Raw genomic sequence first — 17019 nt, forward strand, 5'->3', positions numbered from 1 at the left:
TTTTTTACATGCATCTATTATATGTTTTTGGTTTGTGGTCACCATGAGGTTTGTATATAACATCCTACATTTATAGCAGTCTGTGTTAAGTTGATGGTCACTTAAGTTCCAGTGCATTCTAAAGGAACTTCAATTTTGCTTCCCCTTCCCCATGTTTTATGTATATGTTGTCACATTTTTATATCTTTTTATTTTGTGAGTCCCCTTAAGATGGATTTACTACCTTTATATGTTTACTTTTTCATGAAATTTTTTCCTTTCATAATTTTCCTTTAATTATGGCCTTTTTTCACTTAAATAAATCTGTTGTGTTTTTTTTTTCTTAAAATAGTCTCCATGCCCAACGTGAGGCTTAAACTCACAATGCTGAGATCAAGGCACGTGTTCTACTGACTGAGCCAGCCAGGTGCCCCTTTTTAAACATTTTTTATAAGGCTGGTTTAGTGGTGATGAACTTCTTTAACTTTTGTTTGCTGGGGGAACTCTTTATTTCTGCTTCAATTTTGTATGGTATCTTTGCCGAGTAAAGTATTCTTGGTTGTAGGGTTTTTCCTTTCAGCATTTTCAGTATATCCTACCACTGCATTCTGGCCCGCAACATCTCTCCTGAAAAGTCAACTGACTTCCTTATTGAGTTTCCCTTATTTGTAAATAGTTGTTTTTTTCTTGTTGCCTTTAAGATTCTCTCTTTATCTTTAATCTTTCACATTGAAAACAAATTTTTTTAATGTTTATTTATTTTTGAGAGACAGAGTGAGCAGGGGAGGGGCAGAAAGAGAAGGGGACACAGAATCCAAAGCAGGCTCCAGGCTCTGAACTGTCAGCACAGAGCCCAATGTGGGGCTCAAACCCACGAACCATGAGATAATGGCCTGAGCCAAAGTCGGACACTTAAACCGACTGAGTGACCCAGGTGCCCCAAATCTTTCACATTTTAATTATTATGTGCCTTGGTGTAGACCTCCTAGTTTCATCTTATTTGGGGTCATCTATGTCATGGACCTGGATGTCTCTCTTCTTTCTCAGGTTAGGGATGTTTTCAGCTAATACTTCTTCAAGTACGTTTTCTGTTCTTTTCTCCTTTTTCTGGGACTCCTTGTAGTGTGAATGTTCACATACTTGCTGTTGTCCCAGAGTTCCCTTAACCTGCTCTCATTTTTTTAGGAATTCTTTTTTCTTACTACTGTTCAAGTTAGGTGCTCTCCATTATCTTGTCTTCCAGATTGTTGATCCATTCTTCCATATCTTGTCATCTGCTGTTGATTGCTCTAGGGTATTTTTCATTTCACTTACTGTGTTCTTTAACTCTTTTTCCTTTTTACATTTTCTGCCTTTTTGTTAAAATTCTCACTGAGTTCATCCACACTTTTCTCCAGTCTGGTCAGCATCTTTAAGACCGTTACTTTCAACTCTTTATCAGGTAGATTGCTTAATTCGGTTTCATTTATTTCTTTTTCTCCTATTTTGACTTGTTCTTTTATTTGGAGCATATCCCTCTGTCTCCTCATTTTGTTTGTGTTTGTGTCCATGAATTAAGCAGAACAGCTACGTCTCCTAAACTTGAAGTAATGGCTTTGCCTAGGGACATTACCTGTGTACACTGTGTGTGCATGGTGGCTGTGGCTGGCTGGCTGGAGCTGCTGGGGGGGGGGGGTCCCAGTGCTCTGAGCTGAGGCAGCCCTGCTGGCTAGCTGGAGCTGAGGAGGCTGTGAGCCCCAGGTTTCGGGCACTCTGTGCAGCGGGTGCCTTGGCAGGAAAGCTGGAGCTGAACCACGTGTGGGCTGGGAGGTCCTAGGATGCTCCATGCAGCAGGTACCTTGGTGAGTAGTCTGGAGCTGAAGCAGGTAGGAGCCTGGGGTTTCCCAAGGTGCTTCATGCCTGTGTTGCCTTGGCAAGATGGCTGGAGCAGTAGAGGACACTGCACAGAGGTGTCCTCATGTGCATTGTGCTGGAGCCTCCTTGATGGAAAGGCTGGGCTGGTATAGGCTAGGGGCCTGGAGCTTTGCTCAGGTGGCAAGCCAACTGGGGCGCCCAGATCCTGCTCCTGTCTGTACCTTCATGGTGGAGGGGCAGTGTAAACAGTGGCGCTCATGAGCCTCTCTGACCTGGAAACAGTTCCAGCAGGCTCCCCCACCTAATAGGAAGGTTAGTTCCTTTGTATTTCAGTTGCCCTTTTAAACCACAACTTTTATTTCTGTGCCCCAGGACAGATAAATCTGCTTCCAGTCCCACAGTACTATCCTTTCCCACTGCAGTTCAGAGCATTGGTGGGGGTGGTTCTTATTGTTACCCTGTCTCTGTCTCTCCTGTTTTCCATGTGGTCCTTCTGTCTTCTATTGTGCAGAAGCCGTTCAGTCAGCCCTCAGTTCTAGTTCAGGAGAAATTGCTCTATACGTAGATACAGATTTGGTAAATTCATGGAGGATGTGAGCTCAGAATCTTCCTATGTTGCCATCTTGGACTAGCTATCATCTCCTTATTCCTCTCTTCCCCCAGCCCTAAGCAACCGCTAATCTACTTTCTATCTGTCTAGATTTGCCTATTCAGGACATTTCATATAAGTGGGACCATATAGTATAGTTTTTTGTTCTGAGCTTCTTTCACTTAGCATAATATTTTCAAAGTTCCTTCATGTGGTAACTTGTATTAGTACTTTATTCCTTACTCTGGTTGAATATTTTATTGTATGGACATACCACTTTTTATTTATCCATTCATCAGTTAATGGGCATTGGGTTATTTCCACCTCTTAGCTCTGAAGAGTAATGTTCTTATAAACATTCACGTACAAGTTTTTGTATGGACCTGTTTTTTCATTTCTCTAAGGTGTATGCCCAGGAATGGAATTGCTAGGTGATGTGGTAACTTTGTCTTTATTTACTTTTAGGAGCTACTAGACTGTCTTCCAAAGTGCACTATTTTATATTCCCACCGGTTATGTATGAGGGGTATGATTTCTCTACATCCTTGCCAACACTTATTATCTGACATTTTGGATTTCAGCCATCCTAGTGGGTGTGAAGTATCATCTCATTGTGGTTTTGATTTGCATTTCCCTGATGGCTGGGCTAATGATGTTGAGCATCTTTTCATGTGCGTATCAACCATTTGTGTATATCTTTTGGATAAATGTTAGATCCTTTGCTGTTTTTTAATTATTTGTCTTTTTGCTTTTGAGTTGCAAGTGTTCTTTATATATTTCAGGTACAAGTCTTTTATAAGGTGTATGATTTGAAAATATTTTTCCCATTCTGTGAGTTGTCTTTTCACTCTCTTGGCATTGTCTTTTGAAGTACAAGACCTTAAAATTTTGATCAAGACCAGTTTATATAATTTTCTCTTGTTGCTCATGTTTTTGGCTCATGGCCAAATCCAAGATCAAAATGCTGAACCTCCTATGTTTTCTTGTAAGAATTCCATAGTTTTAGCTCTTACACTTAGGGCTTTGATCCATTATGAGTTGATTTTTTTTAATGTTTATTTATTTTTGAAGGGGGGAGAGAGAGAGAGAGAGAGAGAGAGAGAGAGTGCATGCGCATGCGTGCGTGCAGGGGAAGGGCAGAGAGAGAGGGAGCCACAGAATCTGAAGTGGGCTGTAGGCTCAGAGCTGTCAGTACAGATCCTGGTGTGGGGCTCGAACTCACAGACCATGAGATCAAGACCTGAGCCGAAATTGGCCATTTAACCAACTGAGCTACCCTGGCGCTCCTATGAGTTGGTTTTTGTATGAGGTAAGGATGCAGTTTCATTCTTGATATGTGGCTCTCTCTTGTTTCAGTACTATTTGTAGAAAATACTCTTCCCCGTTGAATGATGTGATCTTGGCTTGGCATCTGTATCACTCGGAGTTCTCCAGGGAAACAGAACCAATAAGATGTGTGTATCTATATTTGTATGTGTATTTATATTTGATATGTGCATACACACATACACACACACACACACGTGTGTGTGTACATGTCAGTATATCGAGAGAGGGAGAGGATGGGGGGAGGGATTTATTTTAAGGAAATGTTTCATGCAATTGTGGGAGCTGACAGGTTCATACCTGCAGGTTTAGGGCAGCAGCCTAGAGACCCAGGGAGGAGATGATGTTGGAGCTCTTGTCTGAAGACAGTCCAGAGACAGAATTGCCTCTTCCTCCAGTGACCTCAGTTATTTTCTTTGTGTCTTCAACTGATTGGATGAAGCCCACCTACACTCTGGAGGGAAATCTGCTTTACTCACAGTCCACCCATTTAAATGTTAATCTCATCTAAAAAATGCCTTCACAGCAACATTCAGATGTTCCATGAAGTCTCTGGGTACTTCGGCCTAGCTAAGTAAGCACATAAAATGAACTATCGCAATGAACTGATTAAATCTACCACTTAATCAGCTTGGTGCCCAAACACATCTTCTTAAACCACACTCTATCTCTGAAAAAAGACAATAACAAGGTTATGTTTCTGCCTAACATGGTAACACTCGTCTTGTGCACAACTAAAATTGGGCCGAACTTTTCCCTAGAAGAGAATACAAAGTCCTGTGTGATATGACCTGTTGTACTTGAAGTCCTATAACTGAAATACTCTGATGTCATTAACAACACTTCAATATATGAAGTCAGGACCTCTTACCTTAGGGTAAGATGATAAAGGGTAAGAGAGACAAAAAAATATATTTGAGATACACACATTCATAACAAAATAAAGAAGATATACTCATGACAGTTACAGTCCTCACTTTTGTAACTGATCACTTGGTCATAGCTGTTATTTATAACTTCCTTCTTCCACTAGCCACTCCACATTCCCTTTGCTCTCAGTAAACACCTGACGTGGTCATGGCTCTTGACCTTCATTAGTTGGGCGGCGTGACTCAAACCTTCATTCCTGAAGGGTCTGGGCCACTGGGAGTCCTGCATAAGTTGAATTGTAGTTTTCCGTTGACTTTAATCACAGGACATGGTGATACTAAGAGATGCCCTAAGAGATCTCCTACATTCCAGATATATACTCTTCCTTACATCCATTGTGGAGGAGCAGCCCCATTTCCCCCTTGGTGACTAGATCAAGTCACTCCAGCCAGCACAGAACTCCGTTTTTGTCTGTTGATTCAAGGGTACAAAGAGTTCAAAGTGGCTGGGTGGCAGTCTTAACTTCCAGTTTAATGAAATCGTCTTGGTAAAAGCGATTCTCCTTTTGGAACTAAGGCCTCTAAGCCAGCAGAGCATCAGGTTGTAGGGACAGGAAGCAGAAATTTTGCCCGTGGAGCGCAAGGGGTCATAGTGAGTGGTGCCACCCCCATTTTCAGCCTTGATTACTGGATCTGTGGGTCCTGGCAATGGGAGAAACAGTACCATATATTGGATACCGATTCAGAGCATATAGAGTTTTCTAATAAACTTGCACCAACCTGCAAGGTATTGCCACCTAGCTGATGCTGTATCTATGTCTTCAAAAGTCCATTCCAGCATCCTTTGTGAAGCCAGCTGCTTCACGGTGGTGAAGAATGTGGGAAGACCACTCACTGCATTCCACAAGCACAAGTCCATGCCTGCATTTCGGTGGCTGTGAAGTGAGTTCCTTGATGAGAAGCAATGATACGGAGCACCGTGGTGGTGTATAAGGCTCTCTGTAAGTCCACAGATGATTTTTGGAGAAGCATGTATGCAGGGGAGACAAACCTGTGTCCAGAGTATGTGTGTATTCTAGCAAGGAAAAAGAATCCTGCCTTTCCGTGATGGAAGCATCCAGTGTAGTTAACCTACTAGCAGGTAGCTGGCTGATTACTCTAGGGGAGTGGTCCCACGTGGAAGATTCAGTGTTGGTGCATGTATCTTTCAAGTTAATGTTTTCATTTCTTTTAGATAAATTCTCAGACATAGAATTGTTAGATCATACGATAGTTCTATTTGTAATTTGGGGAAACTCCGTACTTTTTTGGCAGGGGCAGTTTTATATTGACATCGTCAGTGTACGAGGGTTCCCTTTTCTCATACCCTCACCAACACTAGTTATCTCTTTTTGATAGTAGCTATTCTAACAGGCGTGTGGTAAGATCTCATTCTGGTTTTTGATTTGCATTTCTCAGCGATTAGTGATGTTGAGCACTTTTACAAGTGCCTGTGGCAGTCAGTATGTCTGTTTTGGAATACTGTCTATTTAGATCCTCTGCCTACTTTTTAGTTGGATTGTATGAGCCTTTGGTGTTGAGTTGTAGGAGTTCTTTGTATATTTTGCATATTAATCCTTTAATTAGATGTTATTTGCAAATATTTCCCCCCATTTGGTGTAGATTGCCTTTACATTTTGTTGATGGTTTCCTTTGCTGTGCAGAAGCATTTTTGTGTGCCAAAGTCCCACTTGTTCATTTTTGCTTTTGTTGTCTTTCCTTTTTCTGTCAGACCCCCCCAAAATCATCAAAACTCCTCTCAAGGAACAAGCTTCCTGTTTTCTTCTAGGAGTTTTATGGCTTCAGGTATTATGTTCAAGTCTTTAATCTATTTTGAGTTAATTTTTGTGTATAGTCTAAGTTAGTGGTCCCATTTTATTCGTTCACACGTGACTGTCCAGTTTTCCCAGCACCATTTATCAAACAGACTATCCTTTTTCCATTATATATTCATGGCTTCTGTTGTAAATTAATTGAGCATATATGTGTGGATTTATTTATGAGCTCTTGTTTCTTGAGATAGGCCTAGATTGCAATGTATTTTCCTCTCAGGACTGCCTTTGCTGCATCCCAAAGCATTTGGATTGTTGTATTTTCATTTTCATTTGTTTTCATATATTTTTTAATTTCTTCTCTAATTGCTTGGTTGACCCATTCATTCTTTAGTAGGGTGTTCTTTAACCTCCATGCTTTTGGAGGTTTTCCAGACTTTTTCCTGTGGTTCATGTCAACCACATGAACCACATGTCATGCTTCATGTCAAGCTTCATCGCATTGTGGTCCGAAAGTATGCATGGTATGATCTCAATTCTTGTATACTTACGAAGGGCTGTTTTGTGACCCAGTATGTGATCTATCTTGGAGAATGTTCTGTGTGCACTCTAGAAGAAAGCATATTCTGTTGCTTTGGGATGCAGAGTTCTAAATATATCTGTCAAGTCCATCTGATCCAATGTATCATTCAGGGCCCTTGTTTCTTTGTTGATCCTGTGTCTAGATGATCTATCCATTTTTGTAAGTGGAGTATTAAAGTCCCCTGCAATTACCACATTCTTATCAATAAGGTTGCTTACGTTTGTGATTGTTTTATATATTCGGGGGCTCTCGTATTCGGCGCATAGACATTTATAATTGTTAGCTCTTCCTGATGGATAGACCCTGTAATTATTATATAATCCCCTTCTTTATCTCTTGGCACAGCCTTTAATTTAAAGTCTAGTTTGTCTGATATAAGTATGGCTACTCCAGCTTTCTTTTGATTTCCAGTAGCATGATAGATCTCCATCCCTCACTTTCAATCTGAAGGTGTCCTTAGGTCTAAAATGAGTCTCTTGTAGACAGAAAACAGATGGGTCTTGTTTTTTTATCCATTCTGATACCCTGTATCTTTTGGTTGGAGCATTTAGTCCATTTACATTCAGTGTTATTATTGAAAGATATGGGTTTAGACTCATTGTGATGTCTGTAGGTTTCATGCTTGTAGTGATGTCTCTGGTACTTTGTGGTCCTTGCAACATTTTACTCACAGAATCCCCTTAGGATCTCTTGTAGGGCTGGTTTAGTGGTGATGAATTCCTTCAGTTTTTGTTTGGGAAGACCTTTATCTCTCCTTCTATTCTGAATGACAGACTTGCTGGATAAAGGATTCTTGGCTGCATATTTTTTCTGTACATCACATTGAAGATTTCCTGACATTCCTTTCTGGCCTGCCAAGTTTCAGTTGATAAGTCTGTCACTAGTCTTATGGGTCTCCCTTTATATGTTAGAGCATGTTTATCCCTAGCTGATTTCAGAATTTTCTCTTTATCCTTGTATTTTGCCAGTTTCACTATGATATGTTGTGCAGGAGATCGATTCAAGTTACGTCTGAAGGGAGTTCTCTGTGCCTCTTGGATTTCAGTGCCTGTTTCCTTCCCCAGATCAGGGAAGTTCTCAGCTATGATTTGTTCAAATACACCTTCAGCCCCTTTCTCTCTCTCTTCCTCTTCTGGAATTCCTACTATACGGATATTGTTCCATTTGATTGCATCACTTAGTTCTCTAATTCTCCCCTCATTCTTCTGGATTTTTTTTTATCTTTTTCTCAGCTTCCTCTTTTTCCGTAATTTTATCTTCTAATTCACCTATTTCCTCTGCCTCTTCAATCCATGCTATGGCCGCCTCCATTTTATTTTGCACCTCATTTGTAGCATTTTTTAGCTCCTCATGACTATTTCTTAGTCCCTTGATCTCTGTAGCAATAGATTCTCTGCTATCCTTTATGCTTTTTTCAAGCCCAGCGATTAATTTTATGACTATTATTCTAAATTCTTGGGGTGCCTGGGTGGCTCAGTCGGTTAAGCATCCAACTTCGGCTCAGGTCATGATCTCACGGTTCGTGGGTTCGAGCCCTGTGTCAGGCTCTGTGCTGACAGCTTGGAGCCTGGACACTGCTTCAGATTCTGTCTCTCCCTCTCTCTGCCCCTCTCCGGCTCACACTCTGTCTCTCTCAAAAAAAAAATAAATAAACATTAAAAAAATTTTTTTAAATAAAAAAATAAAATAATAAATTCTTGTTCCTTTATATTGCTTAAATTGTTTTTGATCACTTCGTTAGCTGTCCCTACTTCCTGGCGTTTCTTTTGAGGAGAGTTCTTCTGTTTCGTCGTTTTGGATAGTCCCTGAGGTGGGGCCAAACTGCAGGGCACTTCCCCTGTGCTGTCTGGAGTAACTTGTGTTGGTGAGCGGGGCCGCAGTCAGACCCGATGTCTGTCACCAGCCCACCGCTGGGGCCACAGTCAGACTGGTGTCTACCTTATCTTCCCCTCTCCCAGGGGCAGGACTCACTGTGGAGTGGTGTGGCCCCTGTCTGGGCTACTTGCACACTGCCAGGCTTGTGGTGCTGCTTTGATGGGATCTGGCGTATTAGCCGGGGTGGATCCGTAAGGTGCACAGGGGCAGGGGGAGCAGGCTTAGCTCGCTTTGCCGTAGGTGGTCCCCTGTGGGAAGGGCCCTGCAGCACCAGAGGGAGGCAGGCCGACCCTTCGGAGGGATGGATCCACAGAAGCACAGCGTTGGGTGTTTGCGTGGTGCAAGCAAGTTCGGTGTCGGGAACTGGTTCCCTTTGGGATTTCGGCTGGGGGATGGGAGAGGGAGATGGCACTGGCCAGCGCCTTTGTTCCCTGCTATTTATGGGCTCTCTATTCTGTTCCAGGTATCTATGTTTCTGTTGTGATGCTAGTATCATACTGTTTTGATTACTATAGCTTTGTAATACAATGTGAAACAGAAGTGTGATGCCTTCCACTTTGTTCTTCTTTCTCAAGATTGCTGTGGGTACTCGAGGTCTTTTGTAGTTCCATACAAATTTTAGGATTGATTGTTCTATTTCTGTGAAAAACGCCATTGGAATTTTGATAGGGATTACAGTAAATCTGTGGATTGCATTGTGTAGTGTGGACATTTTAACAATATTTTTTCCAATTTATGAGCACAGAATACTTTCTTTTTCCATGTGTGTCTTCAATTTCTTCCATCAGTGTCTTATAGTTTTCAGCGTACAGGTTGTTCACCTTCTTAGTTAAATTTATTTCTAGGTGTTTTCTTTTTGACGCAGTCCTGAATGGAATGGTTTTCTTAATTTCTCTTTTTTTTTTTCATTTTGATTGACGTAGAATATTGACTGTATGTGTACAACATAGTGATTCAACGTTAATGTATATTAAAAGTGATCACCATGATAAATCTTGCTGCCATCTGTCACCATAAAAAGTTGGTACATATTGTTAACTGTTTCCTGTGCTGTACATTGTATCTCTGTGTCTTAGTTACTTCATAATTGGAATTTTGTACCTTTAATGCCTTTTTAATCTTGCCCATCATCTACCCTATTCCTGTCTGGAAACCACCAGATTGTCCTTTGTATCAGTTGGTCTGTTTTTGTTTGTTCATTCGTTTTACTTTTTTGGTTCCACATAGAAGTAAAATCATATCTTTTTGTGTGTGTATGACTTGCCTTTCTGTGTCTGACTTATTTCATTTAGCACAATACCCTCTAGGTCAACCCTTGTTATTGCAAATAGCAAGATTTCATACTTTCTATGGCTGAGTAATATTCCAGTGTGTGTGTCTGTGTGTGTGTGTGTGTGTGTGTACATATACAATATCTTTTTCATCCATCTATTGATGGAAGGACGCTTTAGGTTGTTTCCATATTTTGGCTTTGTAAATACTGCAGTGAACAAAGGGGTGTGTGTATCTTTCTGAATTAGTGTTTTTGTTTTCTTTGGATAATACCTGGTTCATATGCTAGTTCTGTGTTTAATTTTTTGCGGAACCTCCATACTGTTTTTCATTGTGAATGTACCATTTTGTATCCCCACCAATAGTATATAAGTGTTCCCTTTTCTCCACATCCTTACCAACACTTACTATTTCTTATCTTTTTGATACTAGCCATTTTCTGACAGGTGTGAGTTGATAACTCAAAGAGATTTTTATTTGCATTTCTATGATGATTTTCATGGAGATTGCATTGAATCCGTAGATTATTTGGGTATTGTGGACATTTTAACAGTATTCTTCCAGTCCATGAGCATGGTATATCTTTGTATTTATTTGTGTCTTTTTCAATTTCTTTCATTAATGTCTTATAGTTTTCAGACTACAAGTCTTTCTCCTTGGTTAAATTTATTCCTATGTTGTTTTGTGGAGTTTTTAAATTTTTTTTTAATGTTTATTTGTTTTCAAGAGAGAGCACGTGTGTGCGCACAAGTGGGGGAGGGACAGAGAGTGAGGGAGACACAGAATCCAAAGCACGCTCCAGGCTCCCATCTGTCAGCACAGAGCCCAACACGGGGCTCGAACTCATGAGCCATGAGATCATGACCTGAACTGAAGTCAGACACTTAACCGACAGAGCCACCCAGATGCCCCTTTGTGTTTTTTTTTTTTTTTTTTTTTTTTTTTGATACAGTTGTGAATGTTATTGCTTTCTTAATTTCTCTTTCTGGTAGTTTTACTAGTGTCTAGAAATGAACAGATTTTTGTATGTTGTATCCTTCAACTTCACTGAATTCGTTTATTCTGGTGCTTTTTAATGGAGTCTTTAGGATTTTCCATATATAGCATCGTGTCATCTGCAATTAGTGACTGTTTTACTTCTTTTCCATTTTGGATGCCTTTTATTTCTTGTCTGATTGCTGTGGCTCAGACTTCGAATACTTTGTTGAATAAAAGTAGCAAGAGTGAGCATCCTTGTCTTATATCTGATTTTAGAAGAAAAGCTTTAAGCTTTTTACCATTGAGTATGATGTTAACCATTGGGTATAATTTATTTTATATGGCCTTTATTATTCTGAGATGTGTTCCCTCTATACTCACTTTTCTGATAATTTTTTTAATCATGAATGGATATTGAATATGGTCAGATGCTTTCTCTACATCTATTGAGCTGGTCATATGGTTTTTACCTTTTTGTTAATGTATTGCATGGTTGTTTAATAGCATGTTGTTTAGCATCACATGTTTGTGTTTTTCCAGTTTGTCCTTATGGTTGGTTTCTAGTTTCATCCCACTATTGTCAGAAATGATGCTTAGTATGATTTCAGTCTTCTCACATTTATTGAGAGTTGTTTTGTGGCCTGCCATGTGTTCAATCTTAGGGAATGTTCCATGTGCACTTGAAAAGGTATGTGGCCTGCTGTTTTTTGGATGGGATGTTCTGTAAATATCTGGTAAGTCTATTTGGTCTAATGTGTCACTCAAAACCATCGTTTACTTATTGATTTTTCTGTTGGATGATCTATCCATTGGTGTAAATGGGGTGTTAAAGTCCCCTATTTTTATTGCATTACAGTGAGTTTCCCTTATTATGTCTGTTAATATTTGCTTTATATATTTAGGTGTTCCTATGTTGGGTTCATAAACCTTAAATTTCTGTATTGTTGGATTGATCACTGTATCATTATGTCATGACCTTATTGTCTCTTGGTATCATCTTTATTTTAAAGTCTATTTTTTCTGATGTAAGGATTGCTAACCTAGGTTTAGCATTTGCATGGAATATCTTTTCCCATCCTTCACTTTCAGTCTGTATTGGACTTTATGTTTGAAGCATCTCTTGCAGGCAGTATTCAGATGGGTCCTGTTTTTGTGTGTGTTTTGATGTGGACCTGCCTGGGCTTATCTTGTTTGGGGCTATGTTTCCTGGACCTGGATGTTTTTTCTTCCCCAGTTCGGGGGAATTTTCCAGCTATTATTTCTTCAATTAAGTTTTCTGCCCATTTCCCTCTTCTTCTTCTGGGCCCCCTATAATGTGAATGTTAGTATGCTCGATGCTGTCCCAGAGGTTCCTTAACCTAGCCTCATGTTTTAATATTCTTTTTTCTTATTGTTGTTGAGCCTGGATGATTTTCACTACCCTGCCTTCCAGATCACTGATCTCTTCTTCTGTATCCTCTTATCTGCCGTTGAGTCTCTCTAGTGTATTTTCTTTTTATTTGTTATTATATTCTCCAGCTCTGGTTGGCTCTCCATTTTCTGTTTTTTGAAGTTCTCACTGTGGTCATCTGTTGTTCTCTCAAGTCCATTGAACATCCTTATCTGTTTCCTTTTCTTTTTTCCTGAGGTTTGGTCTTGTTCTTTCATCTTGAACATCTTTCTCCATCTCCTCACTTTGCCCAGTTCTCTTATTATTATGTGTTGTTATGTATTACATCAGTTACTTCCCCCAGTTTTGAAGGAGTGGCTTTATGCAGAAGGTGTCTCTTGGGGCCCAGTAACACAACCCCCGCCCCCCGCCCCAGTCACCCAAACCAGGCACCATAGAAGTGTCCGTGTGGGCTGCAAGCACCCTCCTGTCGTGGCTGGGTGGCATTGGCGCAGGCTCACTCGTGTGTGGGGCTGTCCCCCAGAGTGATTGCCTGTGCGCTCGGCTGCACGTGGTATGGGTGTGCGAGTGTGGCCTTGGCCTGTCTGGCTCAGAGGCCGGGCCACCACTGCCGCAGGCACGTTGCTGTGGGGTAAGAGCGCTTCAAAGGGCTCTAGGGCTGGCTGAGCCTGCCCAGCACATGAGGTGGGGTAGGGAGCCACTGGGGAGGGGCTCCAGGGTTGACAGAGCACGTCCGCAGGGGAGCACCTGGGAGGGGCCAGCAGTGGTGGCACAGTAGATGGTGATATTCAGAAAAGGCACCTGCCGGCACTGGGCCTCCGGGTGGGAGGTAAGTGCCAAAACAGAACAACAGAACACAAAATGGTGCCCACCACTTTTCTCACATTGCCAGGGAGCAAGCATTCCAGCGGATCCCTGCCCCTTTGACAGTGCCCTCATTTAGCACGTGGGTTTCCTTCACATGTAACCCAGGCGCTTTTCAGACTGCTGCCTCTGCTGGAACTCAGCGATGAGACTGTGGGCGTGCCCTTCGAGAGCAGCGTCTTGGTTTCCCACTGCTCTTCCTCTCCCGGACAGTAAGCCCCCTCCATTTTCACAGCCAGGCACCCTGGGGGCTCATCTTCCCAATGCAGGTCCCCGGGCCGTGGAGCCCAATGTGGGGCCCAGACCCCTCATTCCTTGGGGAGGGCCTCTACGTTCCTAACAGTGCGGGTCCCCACCAAACCGTGTCTCCACCCCTCCGGTGTGTCACGTGGCTTTTCCTTACCTCCTTGGTTGGGTGTGATCTGTTCTGCTGGTTTTGGTTCCTCCCCAGAGGTGGTGGTTGTGTGTGTGTGTAGTCGTAGAATTTGGCATGTCTGCGGGAGGAGGTGACCTCAGGATCTCTCTGCTCTGCCTTGGTCCTGAGCCTGATTTCTGTTTCTCATAGTTTGTTATTAGCGTATAGAAATGTAAGAGAGCTTTATATATTGATTTTGTATCCTGCATCCTTACTGACTTTGTTTAGTACTTCTAATAGCTTTTTGGTGGAGCCTTCATTTTTTTTCTATATAATATCATGTCATCTGCAAATAGTGACAGTTTTACTTCCTTTCCAGTTGGATGTCTTGTGTTTTTCTTTTTGCTTATTTTTTTTTTCAGCTAGGACATCCAATACTGTATTGAACAACAGTGGCAAGAGTGGGCATCCTTGTCTTGTTACTGATTTTAGAGGAAAAGCTTTTAGCTTTTCACCATTGACCAAGAATGTTAGCTGTAGGCCTGTTATATATGACCTTTATTATGTTGGGATATCTTTATATATATATGCCTGATTTTTTCTGAGAGTTTTTATCATAATTAGATGAACTATGTTAAATGCTTTTTCTGCATCCACGGAGTTGATCCTATGATTTTTATCCTTCATTTTATTGATTTATCACATTGATTGAATTTGTGGATATTGAACCCTTATATGCCTGGAATAAATCTAGGTTCATCGTGGTGCATGATTCTTTTAATGTATTGTTGAATTTGGTTTGATAATATTTTGTTGACAGTTTTTGCATCCGTGGTCTTCAGGGATGTTAGCTTGTCACTTTCTTTTCTTATGGTGTCCTTGTCTGATTTTGCTTTCAGGGCAATGCTGGCCTTGTATAATGAATTTGGAAGTTGTTCCTACCTTTTCTAATTTGTGGAAGAATTTGAGGATTGGTACTCTTCTTTAAATGTTTGCTAGAATTCACCAGTGAGGCCATCTGGTCCTAGACTTCTCTTGGGAAGTTTTTGATTACCGGTCTGTTCAGATTTTTGTCCATTTCTTCTTGACTTAATTTCAGTAGTTTTGTGTCTTTTTGGACTGGGTCCATTCTTACCTAAGTTACCGAAGTGTATTGGCATACAGTTAATCATAATATTCCTTTCTAATTCTTTTTCTTTCTGTAAGGTGGATAACGATGGCCCCAACCAAATGTCTCTCATTTCTGAATTGAATAATCGGAATCATTTTTCTTGGTCAAGCTCCTGTTTCTGTGAACAACCACGTGTGTGTTTTCCTGTACTCCAAGTGAGCCACTTCCAGTTAGGAAACTGCATTGGTAGAGCTCCTAGCAGACTGAGCTGAGGGAGGAGCAGGGGTGGGGATGAGTCACCACAGGTCCAAATGGCACAGACTCTTCACCGGTCTGAAGATTCTCGAGTGAACTTTTTTTCAGTCTGTTACGTGTCTTCAGCTAATTTGGAAAGCCCTGAAATGGTTGACTGTAACAATTTTGTCATTTTTAAATTGCTTTTTGAGGGAAGATCGGCCAGGCTCCTTACCCCGGGCCATCCCTGGATGTATAATCGTAACTAGTATATTGTATACTGGTCCCTACACTGCAGAGACTACGAGCGACTTCTAAAAGCAGGCAGTTTCAGGTTTTAAAAGGTCCGCACCGTAGCCCGTCTCCCTCCAGGTGGGGACTGTATTAGTGCACCATATTAAATGGCTGCTGTCCCTGGAAAAGCTGCCCGTGGGAGTTGCTGTCCGTGTACACATCCGCTCTGCCGTCCTCAAGCTTGTGAAGTCACTCCCATTACAGACGGGGAAACCAAGGTTCAAGGAACTTGCCCACGGTCTGAATAACCATGATTGTTCACACCCACAGCTTTCTGACTATGCTGTTGCCACATAGGTACTTTGTCCATGCCCTCGGCTTTTCACCACTTTCTACCAGGAAACCTGCTGTTAGAATCCAGTCACCACTCGGTATGCATGGAGCACATATTGTGAGGTTTCCTGAGCGCTCCTTCAGCCTCTTTTATTTTATCTACCCCCATCACGGTCTTCCAGAATAGACCTCTTCCTGAGGTCTCAAAAGGGGTCAGGGGCTTGGGGGTGGACTTCGGTGAAAGGTTTTCACTAATAGCAATTCCTCACATTCCCTACCTAAACTTTTTGAAAGCCACCTGGGAATTCTAAAGGCCAAATTTTTCTGGGCTCTTAGTTTTGATGGAACTCCTACCTCACAGTACAAACCCGACAGAACCATCTTGGAGGCTGGTTAATAAACTGTCTCATGATTTCCTTATGCTCCTCTAGAGTAGTGCTTTACAAGTTAGAATGAGAACACCTGAGGTAGCAATTCACGAATTACAGTAACATTAAAGTAAAATTAATCTGCTTTTTTTTCTGTAAGGCAACAGAAACACATTCCTGTAGAAAGATATTTGGTGATAAAATTAGGTGCTGCAATTTTTGATCACATTTTTCAGGCTCTTTATCTAAAATGAATTATTCTTTAAGAAATAAAGAAAAGGAATCCCTTTTATCAAGTTACTGAGAAGTATCAGTTGATCAATCCTACATAGGAAATCTATCTGCCTGACCTATGTGCCGTCTACCTACCATCTGTGTTCTAATAGCTGCACAAGAGAGAATCGCATAAATCTGGGGCCCGCCTTCTAGGATCTCACGTTCCAGGAAATATGCCAAGATGTAAAAGTTTAATAGAATGAGGCTTAATAAACACTCCATCCCAATAGGCAAGTGTTGTTTGGAATTGGTAGCTCATGGCTTGGTCCAGTGATAAAAGGCAGGGGTCTGTACTTACAGGCAAAGATCTATGATCGAAAGACCAGTAAGAGAGAGAATGACTTAAAGGTGCTGGAGCCAGGGATGAACAGACCAGGAAAGCCTAAACAGAATTTTAGGAGTTGCTGAAATAACTCAATATAGGGTAATTCTGTGAACTTGAGAGAGCCCTTTGTTGGTATTTCTAACCTGAGGCAGGACAGGAGACAGGACAGAGGTCTCGAGTCTTCCCCTTATATCCACAGAGTGGGAATCTCATGGTCAAGGAGTCAAACTCGTAACTACGTAAGGGCATCAGCCAAAAGACTTCCCCAGTGTGTATGATCTGTGTGCACCTTACTCCATCTTTCATTCACCCAGTAAACGTTTTGGAGAGCCATCTGTGGGCTAGGGTATCTTGCTAGGTACTATGGAAACAAAGTTGAAGAGGATATAACCC

Source organism: Lynx canadensis, chromosome B3 (genome assembly GCF_007474595.2).
Source record: "Lynx canadensis isolate LIC74 chromosome B3, mLynCan4.pri.v2, whole genome shotgun sequence".
NCBI classification, from domain to species: Eukaryota; Metazoa; Chordata; class Mammalia; order Carnivora; family Felidae; genus Lynx; species Lynx canadensis.